The sequence below is a fragment of the Hevea brasiliensis genome, chromosome 1 (genome assembly GCF_030052815.1).
Source record: "Hevea brasiliensis isolate MT/VB/25A 57/8 chromosome 1, ASM3005281v1, whole genome shotgun sequence".
NCBI classification, from domain to species: domain Eukaryota; kingdom Viridiplantae; phylum Streptophyta; class Magnoliopsida; order Malpighiales; family Euphorbiaceae; genus Hevea; species Hevea brasiliensis.
In genome coordinates, this window is record NC_079493.1 from 92,421,878 (window position 1) to 92,432,612 (window position 10,735).

The 10,735-nt window shown below is 34.3% G+C and overlaps 1 non-coding gene across 1 annotated transcript; it reads left to right on the forward strand.

Moving 5' to 3' along the window:
• The first annotated feature begins 416 nt into the window (after positions 1-416).
• On the forward strand, positions 417-523 carry LOC131169628 (small nucleolar RNA R71). The gene has a single exon (XR_009140514.1). It is a non-coding gene; the product is annotated as a small nucleolar RNA R71 (small nucleolar RNA).
• Positions 524-10,735: the final 10,212 nt, after the last annotated feature.

Here is a 10,735-nt window from a genome sequence, read left to right on the forward strand (position 1 = left end):
GATTATAAGTATTAGAAAAGGGATAATACCTGCATTGTGACTGTCCATAATTTCCTATTGCATTAGCATATTATATTAATTCGTCCTCTTGTAATGTAAGACACATGTCAGTAGCATGACCCTTACCCGAACAAATTCCACATACCTTAACAGTTTGCATGTTCCCTACAGCCAATTGCCTCACCAAAGAAGTTAAATCAGAAATCTGTTTCTCAAGGTTAGATGTACTTACCTCATTAACCTTCTTAGGTATGTGATCCATTCTCGTTCAAACTGCTGAGAGTTTGCTGCCATGTTAGCAATTAGCCTCCTTACATCTTCTGGTGTCTTGTCAACCTCCACTAGCAACATCTATCATACTACGGTCCATTGGTAGAAGTCCCTCATAAAAATACTGAATCAACAGCTGCTCACTTATTTGATGATGAGGACAACTTGCACACAGCTTCTTAAATCTCTCCCAATACTCATACAAACTCTCTCCATTGTACTGCCGGATCCCACAAATTTCGTTTCTTATGTTGGCAGCACAGGAAGCAAGAAAATATTTCTCCAAAAACATCCGCTTCATCTCATTCCATGAGTTGACGGATCCAGAAGGAAGGTAATACAACCAAACCTTAGCTGTGCCTTCCAGTGAGAAAGGGAAAGCCCGAAGCTTGATTTGGTCCTCTGAAACTCCTTGAGGTTTCATGCTGGAACACACAACATGAAATTTCTTTAAATGCTTATGTGGATCCTCACCTACAAGACCATGAAACTTAGGCAACAAATGGATTAATCCAGATTTTAACTCAAAAGCAACATTTAAAGCAGGGTATTGAATATACAAAAGCTATTGGTTTAGATCAGGAGCAGCCAACTCTTTCAACGTTCTAACAGCCATGGTTTCGTTTTCGAAATCTGAATTCGAATTCGAATCCAAACTTAATTCCCTTGGAGATTGGACTCCTTCAGATGTACTTGGAATCTGCCTAGCTTGCTTAGCAAATTTTCTCAACTATTTAGCTGTTTTTTTCTACTTCTAGATCAAAGATCAACTCACCAGATTGAGAAATTCTTGTCATAAACAAAAAGAAATCAAAGTAAAAATAGAAAAATGCCTCAAAACCCTAGAAAATGATGGAATTTGGCCTCAAGAGGGTGGGTCCAAGAAATCCTATGGATTGATTGGTCTTGATCAGAACGTCGTTTTCTTCAAAAAAATATGGAGCGCCCTCCTAATTCAACCAAAAATCTGTCGATGAATAGTAACACCATAATTTTTACCGAAAACCTGAAAACAGCAACACTTCACAAACATGGTTAATAACAAAATATCCTAACACTAAAAATATAAAATCCAATAAACTTCAATCCCCGGCAACGGCGTCAAAATTTCTTAATGGTTGTCGAATCCACCAAAAATTAAATTAACTGAAATTACCAGTAATAAAATATTTTCTGTAGCAAGTAGTAATCTAGGTCGAACCCTAGAGACTATATTACTAAATTTCGAGTACTTGTGTAACAGGAAAAGAAAAGGTGGCGGGGGGGGGGGGGGTGTGTTGTAACACTAAATGAAAAAAATCACGTTCAGAAATTAAAGAACTATATTTAAATATAAAACTCTCAATTTAAACAAACTTCAGTCCAAGGTAATTTGTATTCCAATGCATGACTCGATCATAGACAAAAGAAATACAATTATCTCTTATTGAATACTTAACGTAGATTTGTCAAACAGCGAGGTAAAACCCCTAACTTCCCTATACTCATTAATTTGAGCCCAGCACTCTTGTTGACTCTAATTATTAACTGAATTGGTATTAAGCAATCCTCATCACATTAATAACTGCTTTAAGAATAGGAAGTAATTAAGCTGAATAACGATTTATAAATCATAAATCATTTAATTCACCCTTTTGTTTCCTCAGGTTATTATTGAAAACTTGGATCATAATCAATAAAACCTAATTGCTATTCACATTTAATCTTACACAACAATTACGGATTATAAAGATGAACTAGCAATTGATCACATCAAACAATTAACTAATAGGCCTTTTTAGCAAATCATTCAATAGATCAAAAACAATGAAATCGAAAAATAAATAGATATTCAAAAAGACATAATTTAAATTAAGAACCTGGTCTCATAAATTATACAATAGAACTAGAATCCCTTGAACTGAATTTAGAACTTAGCTACTCATGTTCATGGCTTACAGAAAATTAAAGAAAAATAAAGAAAAAATCCAAAAAGAGCATAGAGAATGAAGGTTTTCTATGGTGTTCGAAGGTCTGAATGGTGTATTTCGGCTGCTGCCCAAAGATGGTGTAACACCCTCCCGGTAGCAACTCCGTACATTCTACTGTTCCGGTGACCGGTGTCGGTCCGGACAGCTAGAACGTTCGGAAAAATATTTAAACTAAAGTCAGGAACCATAATTAACTCAAATATTAATAAGAAAAATTTAGTAAAAATTTTAGAAATAAAATACAACCAAGTCAAATGAGTCGGTGCCCAAGCGATGGGTAACCGGAGGGAAGTTGCGGTTCTCGCAACGAGGAGCCCTAGACCCGAGGGAAAAATTATAAAATAATTTTTGGGACTCCAGAGAAGGGTCATTGAGGTTCCTATGGCATTAGAATGCCAAGAAAATATTTAGAAAAATTTTTCAATCGGTACAGACAATTTTGACCCGTTAAGCCAAACGGAGGGCATTTCGGTCATTTCGCCTTCAGAGGTGATTTTTGGCCAACTTGTCCAGTTGAGTAAATAATTAATATGACATAAAATATGAATAAACATTACTAAAAATTGAATTGAAATCAAGTAGTGATGAAAAGAAAAGAAAAATCAAAGAAAAGCTCATTTATGACATCTTGATGATGTCATTTATAAATTATGACCAATCACAATTAAGCCATCATTTGACTAACTAATAAAAGAGCTAAATAAAGACCAAAAAAATTAAAAATCCAGCAGCCATCTCCTTCCCCAAAACCAGCCAAAACGTAGAGAGAGAGAAGAGAGGGTTTCCACCATAGTTCAAGCTTCCAAGCTTTGAAACCTTGCTTATCTTGCACCAAAAACCCTAGATCCCTTAAATAAAAATTACCCCCACACCTTGTAGGAGTGTTTGGCAGCCAAGAAAAGCCAAGAAAGTGAAGGAATTGCTTGGGAAAATTCTGCCCTCCTAAGGTTAGTGCATATATACACCTAAATCTCCTTATTTCTATGTTAAGGGACTTGAAATAAGTAAGGAATTGTAACTAAAATGAATAACAATTATGTGTATGAATGCCATGAATTTCGGCAGCCCTATTGAAGGAATAGAAATGAGTGTTTTGTTGGACTTAGGGTGGATTAGAAATGATATTTAAGATACATATACACAAGTATAATGAATTGGTATGCTAACTAAGGTAATTAGTGTAACCCTTGAATTTGAGCTAGGGTTTTAAGAGTGAAAATTTGACTTGGCTTAGGAAATTGTTAGAGAACATTTTAATGGTCAATTAGTGACCATTTTAGGTAAGTTGACCACAATTTGGACTGAAATAATGCATGGCAAAGTGAATGTGTAGGCTGCCTAAAGACAGCAGCATAGGGACTGAAAATTCAGTCCCTTTGCACTGCCATAACTTGGGCTGTGTTAGTCCAATTGATGTTTGGTCAATTGGACATGAAACTAGGCTTATAATGGCACATTTTTGCTGAAGAAACCATGCCCAAAAGACCAAAGCAAGAGGACCAAAACTTGGCCCCAATCCGGAACCCTGAAACTGCCTCTGCAGAATTGACCAAATGAACAGTAACTGTTCATTTGGCCATAACTCACTGTAGATTTGGTCAATTGACCTGAAATTTTTACAGCAACAAGTTAAGACATAGAAAAACAACTTTCATGAAGGAACCTACCCCAAATTATGGCCAGAACCCATCCAACCAAGTGACTCTAGTTACTGTTCATGCACTGTAGATATGGTAAATCTGCAGATTTGGCAATCCGGCCAGCTTGGGTTTTTGGACCATATCTAGGGCTACAAAACTCCAAATGGAGTGATTCAAAAAAGGAAATTCAACTAGACAAAATAAGGAACAACTTTCATGTTTGCCATTTCTTCAAATTCCCACTGCAACAGTGCTTAATGGAACAGTAAACATAGGCTTCAAAAACTGAAATTTCTGCCCTCTTAGATTTAAGTTGAGAAATGGAAATGGTGACCAATCCCAACAAGTTTTAAAAGCAAAATGTGGTATGTTGGGAGTGTCAAAACCAATGTACCCAATTTCTACCTAAAAGTCAACATTTTGTTGACCAATGAGGTGAATAGTGACACCAAAACTTGAAATATGAAATGTACTTACATGAATAAATTGTTGAATGAATAAATGTGATAAAAGTGTCATTTGTGATTTAGGTTCCCATCAAGAGAGAAAGGTTAGCCCAATTTCCACTCTAAAATGGTCCAATGGAATAGTAAACTTAGGTAGTAAAAACTGAAAATTTAGAAATGCATCTAGGGGACTTTAAATTGCAATTGGCTATTAATACTAGCAAATGTAAAACTCAAAATGTGGGATCTTGGTGTAATTAGAATTAACATATCCCTTAAGTATGAAAAAGTCAACATTTTGGTTGACTAGTAAGGTGAATAGTAATCAAAATGAGTAACAAACTAAGATGAAGACCTAGAACCAATTCTAAGCTTAAATGCTTAGAATTGTATGACAAATGTGGACTATGCATCCTAGTCAAAATTGTTAAAAAAAGAAATTAAGGCCATAAATTTGAAATCCATGAAATATTCATGGATTACTTGAAACATGAAAAATAAGTCACCTAATTGATGTGAATAGATAGTTAGGGCTTATATGCCCATCACAAATGGAATTCATAAAATATTAGTAACTCAACTTGAAATATAAAATTTGTAATTACATAAGTAGATTCTTGAAGGTATAAATGAGAAAAGAAAAATGTTTTGAATACAATGGTACATGTGAACCATTGTTTAGAATTGTGATCAATATGAATAACATAATGAATGAATAAATGAATCATATTAATGTATGAATGAGACATTAGTTCTCATTATTGTAGAGAGGAGAAATATTTGAGTACAATGGTATATGAATACCATTATTGTGAATTGTGATCAATAGGAATGATGTAAGGAATGTATGAATATTATGATGAATGTATAAATTATGAAATTTATCATGAAATAATAAAGACATAAAACACAACATATTAATATTTAATGATATTATGTGCCCTTGTATTGCCTAGACATGTGTGTCAGATTGGATAGTTTGGCATGCCAATAGGGTATTGTTTTAGCAGTACTGCGAAAGGCTTTATGCCTGTATTCATGGCTTTATGCCCGTATCCATGGCTTTTATGCCCGTATTCATGGCTTTTATGCCCGATTATGTGATATCATGGCTTTTTAGCCATACTGACTGCATACGTGGTTGACGTTTTGCGTCCCATAGTATGACGGCCCGAGGCACTGCGGTGTCCAGTGCCAACGACCCGTTATCCAGTTTAGTCAGCCTGTCGTAGGTTACTTGGGCAGTGTAATTTATTGAAATAAATTAAGACTATTGGTAATCAAAAATATTAGAGATCAAATAAATGAGTTAATAAGACCTCAAAAGAATTAGTTACAATTATGAAATGATCCAAACCACATAAAAATTGTTAAGTAAAATGATAAAAGAGTTGCAAAAATAGGTATAACTTAACTAAATATTTTAAATGTACCTTCTATTGCCATATGAATATAAATTGAGTATTTTTATTAATCCTGTATATCGTACATTATCACTGTGAATTTCGGAATTAAACGCTTCCAAAGCGAAACAAATGAGAACAAAAGATAATTAACATTAGACACATTGTATTAAATTAAATTGATTCTTAAGTATTCAAATTATGCTTCGTTCTTTCTTTATTTGTATATATTATTTCTTGTTATATTATTGCACCACTAAGCAGAAATGCTTAGCGCGATGGAATGGCTTCCTCGCGCAGGTACTGAAGGTAAAAACCAGTAGACTATCGACTGAGATTTTTGGAGTCCAGATCTGCAGAAGTGTTAGAAGAGTTCAAGATTGTCACCTCCTCAGCAATGCATGTAGATAGGGCTCATTTTATACATGTTATGTATATTGTTCATTCCTAGCACATTGTAAATTATTTGTATATCTTGTACAAAATAAACTCATGTAATTAACCTATGAATTATGGGAGCTACTCAAAGTAAGTATTTTAATATGTAAATTAAAGCAGTTTGAAAATTTTACTTATGTGATTTGAGCATGAATGAGATTGTATGGATTCGAAGACAGATTTGAAATATATAGATAATGCATGGAAATGAATATGAAATTGAGATATATGAATGAGATGTGAATTATGAGATGGTTATGAAAATAATTGATGAGATTCTATTTGTAAAACATTGTTGAAATTTTCAAACAGGTAAATAGTATAATACGTCAACTGGTAATAAAAAAGGGGAAACTTCGCTGGTTTCTCCATCGAAAAAAATAATTAATATTAAAATATAATGAGATCAAATTATGAAAAGAATAAAGTAAGATAAGATAGGGTGCCCCGGCACCGAATGTAGCACACTTTGCTCGGCTACACTGTAGTCGGGTGAGGGGTGTTACATTTAGTGGTATCAGAGCGCGGTTTAGGCGTTTCTGGACCTAGATAGGCTGCATATCATGCATTGCATTCATAAGAGTCGAGGTGACACTATTGCAGATCTGTATTTCCTATTTATTTTAGGTTAGGGTATGGAATAAGAGAGTGAAGAGACAATGAGATAGCGAATGGAGATGAGAAGGAGACTGTATTTAAGATGAAAAAGGATGAGTACATAATTGTTTGAGGATGAGATTGAGACTAAGGAGAAAGTGAAGTAGGATAACACGGAAGGGTGAAGAAATAAAGAGGTAGTAGCTCCTCGGCTATTTACACTGGGTAAATTTCGAGGACGAAATTTAAATTAGAGGGGAAGAGTTGTAACACCCTCCCGGTAGCAACTCCGTACATTCTACTGTTCCGGTGACCGGTGTCGGTCCGGACAGCTAGAACGTTCGGAAAAATATTTAAACTAAAGTCAGGAACCATAATTAACTCAAATATTAATAAGAAAAATTTAGTAAAAATTTTAGAAATAAAATACAACCAAGTCAAATGAGCCGGTGCCCAAGCGATGGGTAACCGGAGGGAAGTTCAGTTCTCGCGAGGAGCCCTAGACCCGGGGGAAAAATTATAAAATAATTTTTGGGACTCCAGAGAAGGGTCATTGAGGTTCCTATGGCATTAGAATGCCAAGAAAATATTTAGAAAAATTTTTCAATCGGTACAGACAATTTTGACCCGTTAAGCCAAACGGAGGGCATTTCGGTCATTTCGCCTTCAGAGGTGATTTTTGGCCGACTTGTCCAGTTGAGTAAATAATTAATATGACATAAAATATGAATAAACATTACTAAAAATTGAATTGAAATCAAGTAGTGATGAAAAGAAAAAAAAAATCAAAGAAAAGCTCATTTATGACATCTTGATGATGTCATTTATAAATTATGACCAATCACAATTAAGCCATCATTTGACTAACTAATAAAAGAGCTAAATAAAGACCAAAAAAATTAAAAATCCAGCAGCCATCTCCTTCCCCAAAACCAGCCAAAACGTAGAGAGAGAGAAGAGAGGGTTTCCACCATAGTTCAAGCTTCCAAGCTTTGAAACCTTGCTTATCTTGCACCAAAAACCCTAGATCCCTTCAATAAAAATTACCCCCACACCTTGTAGGAGTGTTTGGCAGCCAAGAAAAGCCAAGAAAGTGAAGGAATTGCATGGGAAAATTCTGCCCTTCTAAGGTTAGTGCATATATACACCTAAATCTCCTTATTTCTATGTTAAGGGACTTGAAATAAGTAAGGAATTGTAACTAAAATGAATAACAATTATGTGTATGAATGCCATGAATTTCGGCAGCCCTATTGAAGGAATAGAAATGAGTGTTTTGTTGGACTTAGGGTGGATTAGAAATGATATTTAAGATACATATACACAAGTATAATGAATTAGTATGCTAACTAAGGTAATTAGTGTAACCCTTGAATTTGAGCTAGGGTTTTAAGAGTGAAAATTTGACTTGGCTTAGGAAATTGTTAGAGAACATTTTAATGGTCAATTAGTGACCATTTTAGGTAAGTTGACCACAATTTGGACTGAAATAATGCATGGCAAAGTGAATGTGTAGGCTGCCTAAAGACAGCAGCATAGGGACTGAAAATTCAGTCCCTTTGCACTGCCATAACTTGGGCTGTGTTAGTTCAATTGATGTTTGGCCAATTGGAAATGAAACTAGGCTTATAATGGCACATTTTTGCTGAAGAAACCATGCCCAAAAGACCAAAGCAAGAGGACCAAAACTTGGCCCCAATCCGGAACCCTGAAACTGCCTCTGCAGAATTGACCAAATGAACAGTAACTGTTCATTTAGCCATAACTCACTGTAGATTTGGTCAATTGACCTGAAATTTTTACAGCAACAAGTTAAGACATAGACAAACAACTTTTATGAAGGAACCTACCCCAAATTATGGCCAGAACCCATCCAACCAAGTGACTCTAATTACTGTTCATGCACTGTAGATATGGTAAATCTGCAGATTTGGCAATCCGGCCAGCTTGGGTTTTTGGACCATATCTAGGGCTACAAAACTCAAAATGGAGTGATTCAAAAAAGGAAATTCAACTAGACAAAATAAGGAACAATTTTCATGTTTTCCATTTCTTCAAATTCCCACTGCAACAGTGCTTAATGGAACAGTAAACATAGGCTTCAAAAACTGAAATTTCTGCCCTCTTAGATTTAAGTTGAGAAATGGAAATGGTGACCAATCCCAACAAGTTTTAAAAGCAAAATGTGGTATGTTGGGAGTGTCAAAACCAATGTACCCAATTTCTACCTAAAAGTCAATATTTTGTTGACCAATGAGGTGAATAGTGACACCAAAACTTGAAATATGAAATGTACTTACATGAATAAATTGTTGAATGAATAAATGTGATAAAAGTGTCATTTGTGATTTAGGTTCCCATCAAGAGAGAAAGGTTAGCCCAATTTCCACTCAAAAATGGTCCAATGGAATAGTAAACTTAGGTAGTAAAAACTGAAAATTTAGAAATGCATCTAGGGGACTTTAAATTGCAATTGGCGATTAATACTAGCAAATGTAAAACTCAAAATGTGGGATCTTGGTGTAATTAGAATTAACATATCCCTTAAGTATGAAAAAGTCAACATTTTGGTTGACTAGTAAGGTGAATAGTAATCAAAATGAGTAACAAACTAAGATGAAGACCTAGAACTAATTCTAAGCTTAAATGCTTAGAATTGTATGACAAATGTGGACTATGCATCCTAGTCAAAATTGTTAAAAAAAGAAATTAAGGCCATAAATTTGAAATCCATGAAATATTCATGGATTACTTGAAACATGAAAAATAAGTCACCTAATTGATGTGAATAGATAGTTAGGGCTTATATGCCCATCACAAATGGAATTCATAAAATATTAGTAACTTAACTTGAAATATAAAATTTGTAATTACATAAGTAGATTCTTGAAGGTATAAATGAGAAAAGAAAAATGTTTTGAATACAATGGTACATGTGAACCATTGTTTAGAATTGTGATCAATATGAATAACATAATGAATGAATAAATGAATCATATTAATGTATGAATGAGACATTAGTTCTCATTATTGTAGAGAGGAGAAATATTTGAGTACAATGGTATATGAATACCATTATTGTGAATTGTGATCAATAGGAATGATGTAAGGAATGTATGAATATTATGATGAATGTATAAATTATGAAATTTATCATGAAATAATAAAGACATAAAACACAACATATTAATATTTAATGATATTATGTGCCCTTGTATTGCCTAGACATGTGTGTCAGATTGGATAGTTTGGCATGCCAATAGGGTATTGTTTTAGCAGTACTGCGAAAGGCTTTATGCCTGTATTCATGGCTTTATGCCCGTATCCATGGCTTTTATGCCCGTATTCATGGCTTTTATGCCCGATTATGTGATATCATGGCTTTTTAGCCATACTGACTGCATACGTGGTTGACGTTTTGCGTCCCATAGTATGACGGCCCGAGGCACCGCGGTGTCCAGTGCCAACGACCCGTTATCCAGTTTAGTCAGCCTGTCGTAGGTTACTTGGGCAGTGTAATTTATTGAAATAAATTAAGACTATTGGTAATCAAAAATATTAGAGATCAAATAAATGAGTTAATAAGACCTCAAAAGAATTAGTTACAATTATGAAATGATCCAAACCACATAAAAATTGTTAAGTAAAATGATAAAAGAGTTGCAAAAATAGGTATAACTTAACTAAATATTTTAAATGTACCTTCTATTGCCATATGAATATAAATTGAGTATTTTTATTAATCCTGTATATCGTACATTATCACTGTGAATTTCAAAATTAAACGCTTCCAAAGCGAAACAAATGAGAATAAAAGATAATTAACATTAGACACATTGTATTAAATTAAATTGATTCTTAAGTATTCAAATTATGCTTCGTTCTTTCTTTATTTGTATATATTATTTCTTGTTATATTATTGCACCACTAAGCAGAAATGCTTAGCGCGATGGAATGGCTTCCTCGCGCA